Source organism: Chiloscyllium plagiosum, unplaced genomic scaffold, assembly GCF_037043375.1.
Source record: "Chiloscyllium plagiosum isolate Xiang-an unplaced genomic scaffold, Cpla_swu_hap1 HiC_scaffold_21, whole genome shotgun sequence".
Taxonomy (NCBI): domain Eukaryota; kingdom Metazoa; phylum Chordata; class Chondrichthyes; order Orectolobiformes; family Hemiscylliidae; genus Chiloscyllium; species Chiloscyllium plagiosum.
Window position 1 is genome coordinate 70598377 of NW_028270159.1, and position 25194 is coordinate 70623570.

Consider the following 25194-nt stretch of genomic DNA (forward strand, 5'->3'; position numbering starts at 1 on the left):
AGCGAGGGAGGGACACACACACACACACACCAAGGTAGGGACACGCACACAGCGAGGGAGGGACACACACACACACACCGAGGGACGGACACACACACACACACACAGCGAGGGAGGGACACACACACACACACACACAGCGAGGGAGGGACACACACACACACACACAGCGAGGGAGGGACACACACACAGCGAGGGAGGGCCACACACACAGCGAGGGAGGGACACACACACACAGCGAGGGATGGACACACACACAGCGAGGGAGGGACACACACACACAGCGTGGGAGGGACACACACACACAGCGAGGGAGGGACACACACACAGCGAGGGAGGGACACACATACACAGCGTGGGAGGGACACACACACAGCGAGGGAGGGACACACACACACAGCGAGGGAGGGACACACACACGCACACAGCGTGGGAGGGACACACACACAGCGAGGGAGGGACACACACACGCACACAGCGTGGGAGGGACACACACACAGCGAGGGAGGGACACACACACACAGCGAGGGAGGGACACACACACGCACACAGCGTGGGAGGGACACACACACAGCGAGGGAGGGACACACGCACACAGCGAGGGAGGGACACACACACACAGCGAGGGAGGGACACACACACATATACACACACACAGCGAGGGAGGGAGGGACACACACACACAGCGAGGGAGGGGGACACACACACAGCGAGGGAGGGACACACACACACACACACCAAGGTAGGGACACGCACACACAGCGAGGGAGGGACACACACACACACACCGAGGGACGGACACACACACACTGCGAGGGAGGGACACACACACACACACACAGCGAGGGAGGGACACACACACACACACAGCGAGGGAGGGACACACACACAGCGAGGGAGGGACACACACACACACACAGCGAGGGAGGGACACACACAAACACAGCGAGGGAGGAACACACACACACTCACAGCGAGGGAGGGACACACACACACACAGCGTGGGAGAGACACACACACACAGCGTGGGAGGGACACACACACACACAACGAGGGAGGGACACACACACACAGCGAGGGAGGGAGGGACACACACACACAGCGAGGGAGGGACACACACACAGCGAGGGAGGGACACACACACACAGCGAGGGAGGGAGGGACACACACACACAGCGAGGGAGGGACACACACACGCACACAGCGTGGGAGGGACAGACACACACAGCGAGGGAGGGACACACACACACAGCGAGGGAGGGACACACACACACAGCGAGGGAGGGACACACACACATATACACACACACAGCGAGGGAGGGAGGGACACACACACACAGCGAGGGAGGGACACACACACACACAGCGAGGGAGGGACACGCACACACAGCGAGGGAGGGACACACACACAGAGCGAGGGAGGGACACACACACACACACACAGCGTGAGAGGGACACACACACACAGCGAGGGAGGGACACACATTCACAGCGAGGGAGGGAGGGACACACACACACAGCGAGGGAGGGACACACACACACAGCGAGGGAGGGACACACGCACACACAGCGATGGAGGGACACACACACAGCGAGGGAGGGACACGCACACAAACACAGCGAGGGAGGGACACGCACACACACACACAGCGGGGGAGGGACACGCACACACACACAGCGAGGGAGGGAGGGACACACACACAGCGAGAGAGGGACACACTCACACAGCGTGGGAGGGACACACACACACAGCGAGGGAGGGACACACACACAGCGTGGGAGGGACGCAAACACACAGCGTGGGAGGGACACACACACACTGCGAGGGAGGGAGGGACACAGACACACAGCGTGGGAGGGACACACACACACAGCGAGGGAGGGACACACACACAGCGAGGGAGGGACACACACACACACACACAGCGTGGGAGGGACACACACACATAGCGTGGGAGGGACACACACAGCGAGGGAGGGACAGACACACACAGCGAGGGAGGGACACACACACACACACAGCGAGGGAGGGACACGCTCACACACAGCGAGGGAGGGACACGCACACACACACACACACACACAGCGAAGGAGGGACACGCACACACACACAGCGAGGGAGGGACACGCACACACACAGCGAGGGAGGGACACACACACACAGCGAGGGAGGGACACACACACACAGCGTGGGAGGGACACACACACACAGCGTGGGAGGGACACGCACACACACAACGAGGGAGGGACACACACACTGCGAGGGAGGGACACACACACACAGCGTGGGAGGGAGGGACACACAGACACAGCGAGGGAGGGACACACACACGCACACAGCGTGGGAGGGACACACACACAGCGAGGGAGGGACACACACACACAGCGAGGGAGGGACACACACACATATACACACACACAGCGAGGGAGGGAGGGACACACACACACAGCGAGGGAAACAACACACACACACAGCGATAGAGGGAGACACACACACACACACAGCGAGGGAGGGACACGCACACACAGCGAGGGAGGGACACACACACACACAGCGAGGGAGGGACACACACACACACACACACACAAGGCGTGGGAGGGACACACATTCACAGCGAGGGAGGGACACACACACACACAGCGAGGGAGGGACACGCACACACAGCGAGGGAGGGACACACACACAGCGAGGGAGGGACACGCACACACACACAGCGAGGGAGGGACACACACACAACGAGGGAGGGACACGCACACACACACAGCGAGGGAGGGACACGCACACACACACAGCGAGGGAGGGAGGGACACACACACACAGCGAGGGAGGGACACACACACACAGCGTGGGAGGGACACACACACACACAGCGAGGGAGGGACACACACACACAGCGTGGGAGGGATACACACACACAGCGAGGGAGGGACACGCACACACAGCGTGGGAGGGACAGACACACACAGCGAGGGAGGGACACACACACACAGCGAGGGAGGGACACACACACAAACAGCATGGGAGGGACACACACACTGCGTGGGAGGGACACACACACACAGCGAGGGAGGGACACACACACAGCGAGGGAGGGACACACACACGCACACAGCGTGGGAGGGACACACACACAGCGAGGGAGGGACACACACACACAGCGAGGGATGGACACACACACAGCGAGGGAGGGACACACACACAGCGTGGGAGGGACACACACACACAGCGAGGGAGGGACACACACACAGCGAGGGAGGGACACACACACACAGCGTGGGAGGGACACACACACAGCGTGGGAGGGACACACACACACAGCGAGGGAGGGACACACACACGCACACAGCGTGGGAGGGACACACACACAGCGAGGGAGGGACACACACACACAGCGACGGAGGGACACACACACACAGCGAGGGAGGGACACACACACATATACACACACACAGCGAGGGAGGGAGGGACACACACACACACAGCGAGGGAGGGGGACACACACACAGCGAGGGACGGACACACACACACACACAGCGAGGGAGGGACACGCACACACAGCGAGGGAGGGAGGGACACACACACAGCGAGGGAGGGACACACACACACAGCGAGGGAGGGAGGGACACACACACACAGCGAGGGAGGGACAGACACACGCACACAGCGTGGGAGGGACAGACACACACAGCGAGGGAGGGACACACACACACAGCGAGGGAGGGACACACACACACAGCGAGGGAGGGACACACACACATATACACACACACAGCGAGGGAGGGAGGAACACACACACACAGCGAGGGAGGGACACACACACACAGCGAGGGAGGGACACACACACACAGCGAGGGAGGGACACACACACAGCGAGGGAGGGACACACACACACACAGCGAGCGAGGGACACGCACACACAGCGAGGGAGGAACACACACACCCACACACAGCGAGGGAGGGACACACACACAAAGCGAGGGAGGGACACACACACAGCGAGGGAGGGACACACACACACAGCGAGGGAGGGACACACACACACACACAGCGAGGGAGGTAGGGACACACACACACAGCGAGGGAGGGACACGCACACACAGCGAGGGAGGGACACACACACAGAGCGAGGGACGGACACACACACAGACACACAGCGTGGGAGGGACACACACACACAGCGAGGGAGGGACACACACACACAGCGAGGGAGGGAGGGACACACACACACAGCGAGGGAGGGACACACACACACAGCGAGGGAGGGACACACGCACACACAGCGAGGGAGGGACACACACACAGCGAGGGAGGGACACGCACACAAACACAGCGAGGGAGGGACACGCACACACACACACAGAGGGGGAGGGACACGCACACACACACAGCGAGGGAGGGAGGGACACACACACAGCGAGGGAGGGACACACTCACACAGCGTGGGAGGGACACACACACACAGCGAGGGAGGGACACACACACATATACACACACACAGCGAGGGAGGGAGGGACACACACACACAGCGAGGGAAACAACACACACACACAGCGAGGGATGGAGACACACACACACACACAGCGAGGGAGGGACACGCACACACAGCGAGGGAGGGACACACACACACACAGCGAGGGAGGGACACACACACACACACAGCGAGGGAGGGACACACACACACAGCGAGGGAGGGACACACACATTCACAGCGAGGGAGGGACACACACACACACAGCGAGGGAGGGACACGCACACACAGCGAGGGAGGGACACACACAAAGCGAGGGAGGGACACACACACACACACAGCGAGGGAGGGACACACACACAGCGAGGGAGGGACACGCACACACACACAGCGAGGGAGGGACACGCACACACACACAGCGAGGGAGGGAGGGACACACACACACAGCGAGGGAGGGACACACACACACAGCGTGGGAGGGACACACACACACACAGCGAGGGAGGGACACACACACACAGCGTGGGAGGGACACACACACGCAGCGAGGGAGGGACACGCACACACAGCGTGGGAGGGACACACACACACAGCGAGGAGGGACACACACACACAGCGAGGGAGGGACACACACACACACAGCATGGGATGGACACACACACTGCGTGGGAGGGACACACACACACAGCGAGGGAGGGACACACACACACAGCGAGGGAGGGACTAACACACGCACACAGCGTGGGAGGGACACACACACAGCGAGGGAGGGACACACACACACAGCGAGGGATGGACACACACACAGCGAGGGAGGGACACACACACACAGCGTGGGAGGGACACACACACACAGCGAGGGAGGGACACACACACAGCGAGGGAGGGACACACACACACAGCGTGGGAGGGACACACACACAGCGAGGGAGGGACACACACACACAGCGAGGGAGGGACACACAAACGCACACAGCGTGGGAGGGACACACACACAGCGAGGGAGGGACACACACACACAGCGAGGGAGGGACACACACACACAGCGAGGGAGGGACACACACACATATACACACACACAGCGAGGGAGGGAGGGACACACACACACAGCGAGGGAGGGACACACACACACAGCGAGGGAGGGACACACACACACACACACAGCGAGGGAGGGACACGCACACACAGCGTGGGAGGGACACACACACACACACCGAGGGACGGACACACACACACACACAGCGAGGGAGGGACACACACACACACACAGCGAGGGAGAGACACACACACAGCGAGGGAGGGACACACACACAGCGAGGAAGGGACACACACACACTCACAGCGACGGAGGGACACACACACACACACACACAGCGAGGGAGGAACACACTCACAGCGAGGGAGGGACACACACACACACAGCGTGGGAGGGACACACACACACACACACAACGAGGGAGGGGCACACACACACACAGCGAGGGAGGGACACACACACACACACACAGCGATGGAGGGACACTTTCACACAGCGAAGGAGGGACACACACACACACAGCGAGGAAGGGACACACACACACAGCGAGGGAGGGACACACACACACAGCGAGGGAGGGACACACACACACACACAGCGAGGGAGGGACACACACACACAGCGAGGGAGGGACACACACACACACAGCGAGGAAGGGACACACACACAGCGAGGGAGGGACACACACACACAGCGAGGGAGGGACACACACACACACAGCGAGGGAGGGACACACACACAGCGAGCGAGGGACACGCAAACACACACAGCGTGGGAGGGACACACACACAGCGTGGGAGGGACACACACACACACAGCGAGGGAGGGACACGCACACACAGCGAGGGAGGGAGGGACACACACACACTGCGAGGGAGGGACACACACAGAGCGAGGGAGGGACACAGACTCACAGCGAGGGAGGGAGGGACACACACACACAGCGAGGGAGGGACACACACACGCACACAGCGTGGGAGGGACAGACACACACAGCGAGGGAGGGACACACACACACAGCGAGGGAGGGACACACACACACAGCGAGGGAGGGACACACACACACACAGCGAGGGAGGGACACGCAAACACACACAGCGTGGGAGGGACACACACACAGCGTGGGAGGGACACACACACACACACAGCGAGGGAGGGACACGCACACACAGCGAGGGAGGGAGGGACACACACACACAGCGAGGGAGGGACACACACACAGCGAGGGAGGGACACACACTCACAGCGAGGGAGGGAGGGACACACACACACAGCGAGGGAGGGACACACACACGCACACAGCGTGGGAGGGACAGACACACACAGCGAGGGAGGGACACACACACACAGCGAGGGAGGGACACACACACATATACACACACACAGCGAGGGAGGGACACACACACACACAGCGAGGGAGGGAAACACACACACAGCGAGGGAGGGAGGGACACACACACACAGCGAGGGAGGGACACACACACGCACAGCGAGGGAGGGACACACACACACAGCGAGGGAGGGACACACACACAGCGAGGAAGGGACACACACACACTCACAGCGACGGAGGGACACACACACACACACACACAGCGAGGGAGGAACACACTCACAGCGAGGGAGGGACACACACACACACAGCGTGGGAGGGACACACACACACACACACAACGAGGGAGGGGCACACACACACACAGCGAGGGAGGGACACACACACACACACACAGCGATGGAGGGACACTTTCACACAGCGAAGGAGGGACACACACACACACAGCGAGGAAGGGACACACACACACAGCGAGGGAGGGACACACACACACAGCGAGGGAGGGACACACACACACACACAGCGATGGAGGGACACACACACACAGCGAGGGAGGGACACACACACACACAGCGAGGAAGGGACACACACACAGCGAGGGAGGGACACACACACACAGCGAGGGAGGGACACACACACACACAGCGAGGGAGGGACACACACACAGCGAGCGAGGGACACGCAAACACACACAGCGTGGGAGGGACACACACACAGCGTGGGAGGGACACACACACACACAGCGAGGGAGGGACACGCACACACAGCGAGGGAGGGAGGGACACACACACACTGCGAGGGAGGGACACACACAGAGCGAGGGAGGGACACAGACTCACAGCGAGGGAGGGAGGGACACACACACACAGCGAGGGAGGGACACACACACGCACACAGCGTGGGAGGGACAGACACACACAGCGAGGGAGGGACACACACACACAGCGAGGGAGGGACACACACACACAGCGAGGGAGGGACACACACACACACAGCGAGGGAGTGACACGCAAACACACACAGCGTGGGAGGGACACACACACAGCGTGGGAGGGACACACACACACACACAGCGAGGGAGGGACACGCACACACAGCGAGGGAGGGAGGGACACACACACACAGCGAGGGAGGGACACACACACAGCGAGGGAGGGACACACACTCACAGCGAGGGAGGGAGGGACACACACACACAGCGAGGGAGGGACACACACACGCACACAGCGTGGGAGGGACAGACACACACAGCGAGGGAGGGACACACACACACAGCGAGGGAGGGACACACACACATATACACACACACAGCGAGGGAGGGACACACACACACACAGCGAGGGAGGGAAACACACACACAGCGAGGGAGGGAGGGACACACACACACAGCGAGGGAGGGACACACACACGCACAGCGAGGGAGGGACACACACACACAGCGAGGGAGGGAGGGACACACACACACAGCGAGGTAGGGACACACACACGCACACAACGTGGGAGGGACACACACATTCAGCGAGGGAGGGAGGGACACACACACAGCGAGGGAGGGACACACACAGCGAGGGAGGGACACACACACACACAGCGAGGGAGGGACACGCACACACAGCGAGGGAGAGACACACACACCCACACACAGCGAGGGAGGGACACACAAACAAAGCGAGGGAGGGACACACACACAGCGAGGGAGGGACACACACACACAGCGAGGGAGGGACACACACACACACACAGCGAGGGAGGGACACACACGCACACAGCGAGGGAGGGACACGCACACACAGCGAGGGAGGGACACACACACACACACAGCGTGGGAGGGACACACACACACAGCGAGGGAGGGACACACACACACACACACAGCGAGGGAGGGACACACACACACAGCGAGGGAGGGAGGGACACACACACACAGCGAGGGAGGGACACACACACAGCGAGGGAGGGACACGCACACAAACACAGCGAGGGAGGGACACGCACACACACACACAGCGGGGGAGGGACACGCACACACACACAGCGAGGGAGGGAGGGACACACACACAGCGAGAGAGGGACACACTCACACAGCGTGGGAGGGACACACACACACAGCGAGGGAGGGACACACACACACAGCGTGGGAGGGACACACACACACAGCGTGGGAGGGACACAGACACACACAGCGAGGGAGGGAGGGACACACACACACAGCGTGGGAGGGACACACACACAGCGAGGGAGGGACACACACACAGCGAGGGAGGGACACACACACACACAAACACAGCGTGGGAGGGTCACACACAGCGAGGGAGGGACACACACACACAGCGAGGGAGGGACACACACACACACACAGCGAGGGAGGGACACGCACACACACACACACACACACACACACAGCGAGGGAGGGACACGCACACACACACCGCGAGGGAGGGACACGCACACACACACAGCGAGGGAGGGACACACACACACAGCGAGGGAGGGACACACACACACAACGTGGGAGGGACACACACACACAGCGTGGGAGGGACACGCACACACACAACGAGGGAGGGACACACACACAGCGAGGGAGGGACACACACACACAGCGAGGGAGCGGGACACACACACACAGAGAGGGAGGGACACACACACGCACACAGCGTGGGAGGGACACACACAGAGCGAGGGAGGGACACACACACACAGCGAGGGAGGGACACACACACACAGCGAGGGAGTGACACACACACATATACACACACACAGCGAGGGAGGGAGGGACACACACACACAGCGAGGGAAACAACACACACACACAGCGAGGGAGGGAGACACACACACACAGCGAGGGAGGGACACGCACACACAGCGAGGGAGGGACACACACACACACAGCGAGGGAGGGACACAGACACACACACAGCGAGGGAGGGACACACAAACACAGCGAGGGAGGGACACACACATTCACAGCGAGGGAGGGACACACACACACACAGCGAGGGAGGAACACGCACACACAGCGAGGGAGGGACACACACACAGCGATGGAGGGACTCGCACACACACACAGCGAGGGATGGACACACACACAGCGAGGGAGTGACACGCACACACACACATCGAGGGAGGGACACGCACACACACACAGCGAGGGAGGAAGGGACACACACACAGCGTGGGAGGGACACACACACACAGCGAGGGAGGGACACACACACACAGCGTGGGAGGGACACACACACACAGCGAGGGAGGGACACGCACACACAGCGTGGGAGGGACACACACACACAGCGAGGGAGGGACATACACACACAGCGAGGGAGGGACACACACACACACAGCATGGGAGGGACACACACACTGCGTGGGAGGGACACACACACACAGCGAGGGAGGGACACACACACACAGCGAGGGATGGACACACACACAGCGAGGGAGGGACACACACACACAGCGTGGGTGGGACACACACACGCAGCGAGGGAGGGACACACACACAGCGAGGGAGGGACACACACACACAGCGTGGGAGGGACACACACACAGCGAGGGAGGGACACACACACACAGCGAGGGAGGGACACACAAACGCACACAGCGTGGGAGGGACACACACACAGCGAGGGAGGGACACACACACACAGCGAGGGAGGGACACACACACATATACACACACACAGCGAGGGAGGGAGGGACACACACACACAGCGAGGGAGGGACACACACACACAGCGAGGGAGGGACACACACACACACAGCGAGGGAGGGACACGCACACACAGCGTGGGAGGGACACACACACACACACCGAGGGACGGACACACACACACACACAGCGAGGGAGGGACACACACACACACACACACAGCGAGGGAGGGACACACACACACACACACAGCGAGGGAGAGACACACACACAGCGAGGGAGGGACACACACACAGCGAGGGAGGCACACACACACACACACACAGCGAGGGACAGACACACACACACACACATACAGCGAGGGAGGAACACACACACACTCACAGCGAGGGAGTGACACACACACACACAGCGTGGGAGGGACACACACACACACACACAACGAGGGAGGGGCACACACACACTCAGCGAGGGAGGGACACACACACACACACAGCGAGGGAGGGACACACACACACAGCGAAGGAGGGACACACACACACACAGCGAGGAAGGGACACACACACACAGCGAGGGAGGGACACACACACACAGCGAGGGAGGGACACACACACACACACAGCGAGGGAGGGACACACACACACAGCGAGGGAGGAACACACACACACACAGCGAGGAAGGGACACACACACAGCGAGGGAGGGACACACACACACAGCGAGGGAGGGACACACACACACAGCGAGGGAGGGACACACACACACAGCGAGCGAGGGACACGCAAACACACACAGCGTGGGAGGGACACACACACAGCGTGGGAGGGACACACACACACACACAGTGAGGGAGGGACACACACACACAGCGAGGGAGGGACACACACACACACAGCGAGGGAGGGACACACACACACACAGCGTGGGAGGGACACACACACACAGCGAGGGAGGGACACACCCACACACAGCGAGGGAGGGACACACACACAGCGAGGGAGTGACACACACACAGCGAGGGAGGGATACACACACAGCGTGGGAGGGACACACACGCACAGCGAGGGAGGGACACACACACACAGCGAGGGAGGGACACACACACACACAGCGTGGGAGGGACACACACACACAGCGTGGGAGGGACACACACACAGCGAGGGAGGGACACACACACACAGCGAGGGAGGGACACACACACACAGCGTGGGAGGGACACACACGCACAGCGAGGGAGGGACACACACACACAGCGAGGGAGGGACACACACACAGCGAGGGAGGGATACACACTCAGCGTGGGAGGGACACACACGCACAGCGAGGGAGGGACACACATACACACACAGCGTGGGAGGGACACACACACACAGCGAGGGAGGGACACACCCACACACAGCGAGGGAGGGACACACACACAGCGAGGGAGTGACACACACACAGCGAGGGAGGGTTACACACACAGCGTGGGAGGGACACACACGCACAGCGAGGGAGGGACGCACACACACAGCGAGGGAGGGACACACACACACAGCGTGGGAGGGACACACACACACAGCGTGGGAGGGACACACACACACAGCGAGGGAGGGACACACACACACAGCGTGGGAGGGACACACACGCACAGCGAGGGAGGGAACACACACACAGCGAGGGAGGGACACACACACAGCGAGGGAGGGATACACACACAGCGTGGGAGGGACACACACGCACAGCGAGGGAGGGACACACACACACACAGCGAGGGAGGGACACACACACACACAGCGTGGGAGGGACACACACGCACAGCGAGGGAGGGACACACACACACAGCGAGGGAGGGACACACACACAGCGAGGGAGGGACACACACACACAGCGAGGGAGGGACACACACACACACACAGCGAGGGAGGGACACACACACACAGCGAGGGAGGGACACACACACAGCGAGGGAAGGACACACACACACAGCGAGGGACGCACACACACACAGCAAGGGAGGGACACACACACAGCGAAGGAGGGACACACACACAGCGAGGGAGGGACACACACACACACAGCGAGGGAGGGACACACACACAGCGAGGGAGGGACACACACACACAGCGAGGGAGGGACACACACACATATACACACACACAGCGAGGGAGGGTGGGACACACACACACAGCGAGGGAGGGACACACACACACAGCGAGGGAGGGAGGGACACACACACACAGCGAGGGAGGGAGGGACACACACACGCACACAGTTTGGGAGGGACACACACACTCAGCGAGGGAGGGAGGGGCACACACACACAGCGAGGGAGGGACACACACACACAGCGAGGGAGGGACACGCACACACACAGCGAGGGAGGGACACGCACACACAGCGAGGGAGGGACACACACACACACAGCGAGGGAGGGACACACACACACAGCGAGGGAGGGACACACACACAGCGAGGGAGGGACACACACACACAGCGAGGGAGGGACACACACACACACACAGCGAGGGAGGGACACACACACACACAGCGAGGGAGGGACACGCACACACAGCGAGGGAGGGACACACACACAGAGCGAGGGAGGGACACACACACACACACAGCGTGGGAGGGACACACACACACAGCGTGGGAGGGACACTCACACACAGCGAGGGAGGGAGGGACACACACACACAGCGAGGGAGGGACACACACACAGCGAAGGAGGGACACGCACACAAACACAGCGAGGGAGGGACACGCACACACACACACAGCGGGGGAGGGACACGCACACACACACAGCGAGGGAGGGAGGGACACACACACAGCGAGGGAGGGACACACACACAGCGAGGGAGGGGCACGCACACACACAGCGAGGGAGGGACACACACACACAGCGAGGGAGGAACACACCCACACAGCGTGGGAGGGACACACACACACAGCGTGGGAGGGACACACACACACAGCGAGGGAGGGAGGGACACACACACACAGCGTGGGAGGGACACACACACAGCGAGGGAGGGACACACACACTGCGAGGGAGGGACACACACACACACACACACAGCGTGGGAGGGACACACACACACAGCGTGGGAGGGACACACACAGCGAGGGAGGGACACACACACACAGCGACGGAGGGACACACACACACACAGCGAGGGAGGGACACGCACACACACAGCGAGGGAGAGACACGCACACACACACACACACACACACACACAGCGAGGGAGGGACACGCACACACACACATCGAGGGAGGGACACGCACACACACACAGCGAGGGAGGGACACACACACACAGCGTGGGAGGGACACACACACACAGCGTGGGAGGGACACGCACACACACAACGAGGGAGGGACACACACACAGCGAGGGAGGGACACACACACACAGCGAGGGAGGGAGGGACACACACACACAGCGAGGGAGGGACACACACACGCACACAGCGTGGGAGGGACACACACACAGCGAGGGAGGGACACACACACACAGCGAGGGAGGGACACACACACACAGCGAGGGAGGGACACACACACATATACACACACACAGCGAGGGAGGGAGGGACACACACACACAGCGAGGGAAACAACACACACACACAGCGAGGGAGGGAGACACACACACACACACAGCGAGGGAGGGACACGCACACACAGCGAGGGAGGGACACACACACACACAGCGAGGGAGGGACACACACACACACACAGCGAGGGAGGGACACACACACACAGCGAGGGAGGGACACGCACACACAGCGAGGGAGGGACACACACACAGCGAGGGAGGGTCACGCACACACACACAGCGAGGGAGGGACACACACACAGCGAGGGAGGAACACGCACACACACACAGCGAGGGAGGGACACGCACACACACACAGCGAGGGAGGGAGGGAAACACACACACAGCGAGGGAGGGACACACACACACAGCGTGGGAGGGACACACACACACACAGCGAGGGAGGGTGGGACACACACACGCACACAGTTTGGGAGGGACACACACACTCAGCGAGGGAGGGAGGGGCACACACACACAGCGAGGGAGGGACACACACACACAGCGAGGGACGGACACGCACACACACAGCGAGGGAGGGACACGCACACACAGCGAGGGAGGGACACACACACACACACACAGCGAGGGAGGGACACACACACACAGCGAGGGAGGGACACACACACAGCGAGGGAGGGACACACACACAGCGAGGGAGGGACACACACACACACACAGCGAGGGAGGGACACACACACACACAGCGAGGGAGGGACACGCACACACAGCGAGGGAGGGACACACACACAGAGCGAGGGAGGGACACACACACACACACACAGCGTGGGAGGGACACACACACACAGCGTGGGAGGGACACTCACACACAGCGAGGGAGGGAGGGACACACACACACAGCGAGGGAGGGAGGGACACACACACACAGCGTGGGAGGGACACACACACAGCGAGGGAGGGACACACACACTGCGAGGGAGGGACACACACACACACACACAGCGTGGGAGGGACACACACACACAGCGTGGGAGGGACACACGCAGCGAGGGAGGGACACACACACACAGCGACGGAGGGACACACACACACACAGCGAGGGAGGGACACGCACACACACAGCGAGGGAGGGACACACACACACACACACACACACACAGCGAGGGAGGGACACGCACACACACACATCGAGGGAGGGACACGCACACACACACAGCGAGGGAGGGACACACACACACAGCGTGGGAGGGACACACACACACAGCGTGGGAGGGACACGCACACACACAACGAGGGAGGGACACACACACAGCGAGGGAGGGACACACACACACAGCGAGGGAGGGAGAGACACACACACACAGCGAGGGAGGGACACACACACGCACACAGCGTGGGAGGGACACACACACAGCGAGGGAGGGACACACACACACAGCGAGGGAGGGACACACACACACAGCGAGGGAGGGACACACACACATATACACACACACAGCGAGGGAGGGAGGGACACACACACACAGCGAGGGAAACAACACACACACACAGCGAGGGAGGGAGACACACACACACACACAGCGAGGGAGGGACACGCACACACAGCGAGGGAGGGACACACACACACACAGCGAGGGAGGGACACACACACACACACAGCGAGGGAGGGACACACACACACAGCGAGGGAGGGACACACACATTCACAGCGAGGGAGGGAGACACACACACACACACAGCGAGGGAGGGACACACACACACAGCGAGGGAGGGACACGCACACACAGCGAGGGAGGGACACACACACAGCGAGGGAGGGTCACGCACACACACACAGCGAGGGAGGGACACACACACAGCGAGGGAGGAACACGCACACACACACAGCGAGGGAGGGACACGCACAAACACACAGCGAGGGAGGGAGGGAAACACACACACAGCGAGGGAGGGACACACACACACAGCGTGGGAGGGACACACACACACACAGCGAGGGAGGGAGGGACACACACACGCACACAGTTTGGGAGGGACACACACACTCAGCGAGGGAGGGAGGGGCACACACACACAGCGAGGGAGGGACACACACACACAGCGAGGGAGGGACACGCACACACACAGCGAGGGAGGGACACGCACACACAGCGAGGGAGGGACACACACACACACACACAGCGAGGGAGGGACACACACACACAGCGAGGGAGGGACACACACACAGCGAGGGAGGGACACACACACAGCGAGGGAGGGACACACACACACACACAGCGAGGGAGGGACACACACACACACAGCGAGGGAGGGACACGCACACACAGCGAGGGAGGGACACACACACAGAGCGAGGGAGGGACACACACACACACACACAGCGTGGGAGGGACACACACACACAGCGTGGGAGGGACACTCACACACAGCGAGGGAGGGAGGGACACACACACACAGCGAGGGAGGGACACACACACACAGCGAGGGAGGGACACACGCGCACACAGCGAGGGTGGGACACACACACAGCGAAGGAGGGACACGCACACAAACACAGCGAGGGAGGGACACGCACACACACACACAGCGGGGGAGGGACACGCACACACACACAGCGAGGGAGGGAGGGACACACACACAGCGAGGGAGGGACACACTCACACAGCGTGGGAGGGACACACACACACAGCGAGGGAGGAACACACCCACACAGCGTGGGAGGGACACACACACACAGCGTGGGAGGGACACACACACACAGCGAGGGAGGGAGGGACACACACACACAGCGTGGGAGGGACACACACACAGCGAGGGAGGGACACACACACTGCGAGGGAGGGACACACACACACACACACAGCGTGGGAGGGACACACACACACAGCGTGGGAGGGACACACACACACAGCGAGGGAGGGACACACACACACAGCGAGGGAGGGACACACACACGCACACAGCGTGGGAGGGACACACACACAGCGAAGGAGGGACACACACACACAGCGAGGGATGGACACACACACAGCGAGGGAGGGACACACACACACAGCGTGGGTGGGACACACACACACAGCGAGGGAGGGACACACACATAGCGAGGGAGGGACACACACACACAGCGTGGGAGGGACACACACACAGCGAGGGAGGGACACACACACACAGCGAGGGAGGGACACACAAACGCACACAGCGTGGGAGGGACACACACACAGCGAGGGAGGGACACACACACAGCGAGGGAGGGACACACACACATATACACACACACGGCGAGGGAGGGAGGGACACACACACACAGCGAGGGAGGGACACACACACACAGCGAGGGAGGGACACACACACACACACAGCGAGGGAGGGACACGCACACACAGCGAGGGAGGGACACACACACACACACCGAGGGACGGACACACACACACACACAGCGAGGGAGGGACACACACACACACACACAGCGAGGGAGGGACACACACACACACACACAGCGAGGGAGAGACACACACACAGCGAGGGAGGGACACACACACAGCGAGGGAGGGACACACCCACACACAGCGAGGGAGGGACACACACACAGCGAGGGAGTGACACACACACAGCGAGGGAGGGTTACACACACAGCGTGGGAGGGACACACACGCACAGCGAGGGAGGGACGCACACACACAGCGAGGGAGGGACACACACACACAGCGTGGGAGGGACACACACACACAGCGTGGGAGGGACACACACACACAGCGAGGGAGGGACACACACACACAGCGTGGGAGGGACACACACGCACAGCGAGGGAGGGACACACACACAGCGAGGGAGGGACACACACACAGCGAGGGAGGGATACACACACAGCGTGGGAGGGACACACACGCACAGCGAGGGAGGGACACACACACACAGCGAGGGAGGGACACACACACACAGCGTGGGAGGGACACACACGCACAGCGAGGGAGGGAAACACACACACAGCGAGGGAGGGACACACACACAGCGAGGGAGGGACACACACACACAGCGAGGGAGGGACACACACACACACACACAGCGAGGGAGGGACACACACACACAGCGAGGGAGGGACACACACACAGCGAGGGATGGACACACACACACAGCGAGGGACGCACACACACACAGCAAGGGAGGGACACACACACAGCGAAGGAGGGACACACACACAGCGAGGGAGGGACACACACACACACAGCGAGGGAGGGACACACACACAGCGAGGGAGGGACACACACACACAGCGAGGGAGGGACACACACACATATACACACACACAGCGAGGGAGGGTGGGACACACACACACAGCGAGGGAGGGACACACACACACAGCGAGGGAGGGAGGGACACACACACACAGCGAGGGAGGGAGGGACACACACACGCACACAGTTTGGGAGGGACACACACACTCAGCGAGGGAGGGAGGGGCACACACACACAGCGAGGGAGGGACACACACACACAGCGAGGGAGGGACACGCACACACACAGCGAGGGAGGGACACGCACACACAGCGAGGGAGGGACACACACACACACACAGCGAGGGAGGGACACACACACACAGCGAGGGAGGGACACACACACAGCGAGGGAGGGACACACACACACAGCGAGGGAGGGACACACACACACACACAGCGAGGGAGGGACACACACACACACAGCGAGGGAGGGACACGCACACACAGCGAGGGAGGGACACACACACAGAGCGAGGGAGGGACACACACACACACACACACAGCGTGGGAGGGACACACACACAGCGTGGGAGGGACACTCACACACAGCGAGGGAGGGAGGGACACACACACACAGCGAGGGAGGGACACACACACACAGCGAGGGAGGGACACACGCGCCCACAGCGAGGGAGGGACACACACACAGCGAAGGAGGGACACGCACACAAACACAGCGAGGGAGGGACACGCACACACACACACAGCGGGGGAGGGACACGCACACACACACAGCGAGGGAGGGAGGGACACACACACAGCGAGGGAGGGACACACTCACACAGCGTGGGAGGGACACACACACACAGCGAGGGAGGAACACACCCACACAGCGTGGGAGGGACACACACACACAGCGTGGGAGGGACACACACACACAGCGAGGGAGGGAGGGACACACACACACAGCGTGGGAGGGACACACACACAGCGAGGGAGGGACACACACACTGCGAGGGAGGGACACACACACACACACACAGCGTGGGAGGGACACACACACACAGCGTGGGAGGGACACACACAGCGAGGGAGGGACACACACACACAGCGACGGAGGGACACACACACACACAGCGAGGGAGGGACACGCACACACACAGCGAGGGAGGGACACGCACACACACACACACACACACACACACCGAGGGAGGGACACGCACACACACACATCGAGGGAGGGACACGCACACACACACAGCGAGGGAGGGACACACACACACAGCGAGGGAGGGACACACACACACAGCGTGGGAGGGACACACACACACAGCGTGGGAGGGACACGCACACACACAACGAGGGAGGGACACACACACAGCGAGGGAGGGACACACACACACAGCGAGGGAGGGAGGGACACACACACACAGCGAGGTAGGGTCACACACACGCACACAGCGTGGGAGGGACACACACACAGCGAGGGAGGGACACACACACACAGCGAGGGAGGGACACACACACACAGCGAGGGAGGGACACACACACATATACACACACACAGCGAGGGAGGGAAGGACACACACACACAGCGAGGGAAACAACACACACACACAGCGAGGGAGGCAGACACACACACACACACAGCGAGGGAGGGACACGCACACACAGCGAGGGAGGGACACACACACACACAGCGAGGGAGGGACACACACACACACAGCGAGGGAGGGACACACACACACAGCGAGGGAGGGACACACACATTCACAGCGAGGGAGGGACACACACACACAGCGAGGGAGGGACACGCACACACAGCGAGGGAGGGACACACACACAGCGAGGGAGGGTCACGCACACACACACAGCGAGGGAGGGACACACACACAGCGAGGGAGGAACACGCACACACACACAGCGAGGGAGCGACACGCACACACACACAGCGAGGGAGGGAGGGAAACACACACACAGCGAGGGAGGGACACACACACACAGCGTGGGAGGGACACACACACACACAGCGAGGGAGGGAGGGACACACACACGCACACAGTTTGGGAGGGACACACACACTCAGCGAGGGAGGGAGGGGCACACACACACAGCGAGGTAGGGACACACACACACAGCGAGGGAGGGACACGCACACACACAGCGAGGGAGGGACACGCACACACAGCGAGGGAGGGACACACACACACACACACAGCGAGGGAGGGACACACACACACAGCGAGGGAGGGACACACACACAGCGAGGGAGGGACACACACACACAGCGAGGGAGGGACGCACACACACACACAGCGAGGGAGGGACACACACACACACAGCGAGGGAGGGACACGCACACACAGCGAGGGAGGGACACACACACAGAGCGAGGGAGGGACACACACACACACACACACAGCGTGGGAGGGACACACACACACAGCGTGGGAGGGACACTCACACACAGCGAGGGAGGGAGGGACACACACACACAGCGAGGGAGGGACACACACACACAGCGAGGGAGGGACACACGCGCACACAGGGAGGGAGGGACACACACACATCGAAGGAGGGACACGCACACAAACACAGCGAGGGAGGGACACGCACACACACACACAGCGGGGGAGGGACACGCACACACACACAGCGAGGGAGGGAGGGACACACACACAGCGAGAGAGGGACACACTCACACAGCGTGGGAGGGACACACACACACAGCGAGGGAGGAACACACCCACACAGCGTGGGAGGGACACACACACAAAGCGTGGGAGGGACACACACACAAAGCGAGGGAGGGAGGGACACACACACACAGCGTGGGAGGGACACACACACAGCGAGGGAGGGACACACACACTGCGAGGGAGGGACACACACACACACACACACAGCGTGGGAGGGACACACACACACAGCGTGGGAGGGACACACACACACAGCGAGGGAGGGACACACACACACAGCGAGGGAGGGACACACACACGCACACAGCGTGGGAGGGACACACACACAGCGAAGGAGGGACACACACACACAGCGAGGGATGGACACACACACAGCGAGGGAGGGACACACACACACACAGCGTGGGTGGGACACACACACACAGCGAGGGAGGGACACACACACAGCGAGGGAGGGACACACACACACAGCGTGGGAGGGACACACACACAGCGACGGAGGGACACACACACACAGCGAGGGAGGGACACACAAACGCACACAGCGTGGGAGGGACACACACACAGCGAGGGAGGGACACACACACAGCGAGGGAGGGACACACACACATATACACACACACAGCGAGGGAGGGAGGGACACACACACACAGCGAGGGAGGGACACACACACACAGCGAGGGAGGGACACACACACACACACAGCGAGGGAGGGACACGCACACACAGCGAGGGAGGGACACACACACACACACACCGAGGGACGGACACACACACACACAGCGAGGGAGGGACACACACACACACACACAGCGAGGGAGGGACACACACACACACACACAGCGAGGGAGAGACACACACACAGCGAGGGAGGGACACACACACAGCGAGGGAGGCACACACACACACACACAGCGAGGGAGGGACACACACACACACACATACAGCGAGGGAGGAACACACACACACTCACAGCGAGGGAGTGACACACACACACACAGCGTGGGAGGGACACACACACACACAACGAGGGAGGGGCACACACACACTCAGCGAGGGAGGGACACACACACACACACAGCGAGGGAGGGACACACACACACAGCGAAGGAGGGACACACACACACACAGCGAGGAAGGGACACACACACACAGCGAGGGAGGGACACACACACACAGCGAGGGAGGGACACACACACACACACAGCGAGGGAGGGACACACACACACAGCGAGGGAGGAACACACACACACACAGCGAGGAAGGGACACACACACAGCGAGGGAGGGACACACACACACAGCGAGGGAGGGACACACACACACAGCGAGGGAGGGACACACACACACAGCGAGCGAGGGACACGCAAACACACACAGCGTGGGAGGGACACACACACAGCGTGGGAGGGACACACACACACACACAGTGAGGGAGGGACACACACACACAGCGAGGGAGGGACACACACACACACAGCGAGGGAGGGACACACACACACACAGCGTGGGAGGGACACACACACACAGCGAGGGAGGGACACACCCACACACAGCGAGGGAGGGACACACACACAGCGAGGGAGTGACACACACACAGCGAGGGAGGGATACACACACAGCGTGGGAGGGACACACACGCACAGCGAGGGAGGGACACACACACACAGCGAGGGAGGGACACACACACACACAGCGTGGGAGGGACACACACACAGCGTGGGAGGGACACACACACAGCGAGGGAGGGACACACACACACAGCGAGGGAGGGACACACACACACAGCGTGGGAGGGACACACACGCACAGCGAGGGAGGGACACACACACACAGCGAGGGAGGGACACACGCACAGCGAGGGAGGGATACACACACAGCGTGGGAGGGACACACACGCACAGCGAGGGAGGGACACACACACACACACAGTGAGGGAGGGACACACACACACAGTGAGGGAGGGACACACACACACACAGCGATGGAGGGACACACACACACACAGCGTGGGAGGGACACACACACACAGCGAGGGAGGGACACACCCACACACAGCGAGGGAGGGACACACACACAGCGAGGGAGTGACACACACACAGCGAGGGAGGGTTACACACACAGCGTGGGAGGGACACACACGCACAGCGAGGGAGGGACACCCACACAGCGAGGGAGGGACACACACACACACAGCGTGGGAGGGACACACACACACAGCGTGGGAGGGACACACACACAGCGAGGGAGGGACACACACACACAGCGAGGGAGGGACACACACACACAGCGTGGGAGGGACACACACGCACAGCGAGGGAGGGACACACACACACAGCGTGGGAGGGACACACACGCACAGCGAGGGAGGGACACACACACACAGCGAGGGAGGGACACACACACACACAGCGTGGGAGGGACACACACACACAGCGTGGGAGGGACACACACACAGCGAGGGAGGGACACACACACACAGCGAGGGAGGGACACACACACACAGCGTGGGAGGGACACACACGCACAGCGAGGGAGGGACACACACACACAGCGAGGGAGGGACACACACACACAGCGAGGGAGGGACACACACACACAGCGAGGGAGGGACACACACACACACAGCGAGGGAGGGACACACACACACAGCGAGGGAGGGACACACACACAGCGAGGGAAGGACACACACACACAGCGAGGGACGCACACACACACAGCAAGGGAGGGACACACACACAGCGAAGGAGGGACACACACACAGCGAGGGAGGGACACACACACACACAGCGAGGGAGGGACACACACACAGCGAGGGAGGGACACACACACACAGCGAGGGAGGGACACACACACATATACACACACACAGCGAGGGAGGGAGGGACACACACACAGAGCGAGGGAGGGACACACACACACAGCGAGGGAGGGAGGGACACACACACAGCGAGGGAGGGAGGGACACACACACGCACACAGTTTGGGAGGGACACACACACTCAGCGAGGGAGGGAGGGGCACACACACACAGCGAGGGAGGGACACACACACACAGCGAGGGAGGGACACGCACACACACAGCGAGGGAGGGACACGCACACACAGCGAGGGAGGGACACACACACACCCACACAGCGAGGGAGGGACACACACACACAGCGAGGGAGGGACACACACACAGCGAGGGAGGGACACACACACACAGCGAGGGAGGGACACACACACACACACAGCGAGGGAGGGACACACACACACACAGCGAGAGAGGGACACACACACAGCGAGGGAGGGACACACACACACACACAGCGAGGGAGGGAGGGAAACACACACACAGCGAGGGAGGGACACACACACACAGCGTGGGAGGGACACACACACACACAGCGAGGGAGGGAGGGACACACACACGCACACAGTTTGGGAGGGACACACACACTCAGCGAGGGAGGGAGGGGCACACACACACAGCGAGGGAGGGACACACACACACAGCGAGGGAGGGACACGCACACACACAGCGAGGGAGGGACACGCACACACAGCGAGGGAGGGACACACACACACACACACAGCGAGGGAGGGACACACACACACAGCGAGGGAGGGACACACACACAGCGAGGGAGGGACACACACACACAGCGAGGGAGGGACACATACACACACACAGCGAGGGAGGGACACACACACACACAGCGAGGGAGGGACACGCACACACAGCGAGGGAGGGACACCCACACAGAGCGAGGGAGGGACACACACACACACACACAGCGTGGGAGGGACACACACACACAGCGTGGGAGGGACACTCACACACAGCGAGGGAGGGAGGGACACACATACACAGCGAGGGAGGGACACACACACACAGCGAGGGAGGGACACACGCACAGCGAAGGAGGGACACGCACACAAACACAGCGAGGGAGGGACACGCACACACACACACAGCGGGGGAGGGACACGCACACACACACAGCGAGGGAGGGAGGGACACACACACAGCGAGGGAGGGACACACTCACACAGCGTGGGAGGGACACACACACACAGCGAGGGAGGAACACACCCACACAGCGTGGGAGGGACACACACACACGGCGTGGGAGGGACACACACACACAGCGAGGGAGGGAGCGACACACACACACAGCGTGGGAGGGACACACACACAGCGAGGGAGGGACACACACACTGCGAGGGAGGGACACACACACACACACACAGCGTGGGAGGGAC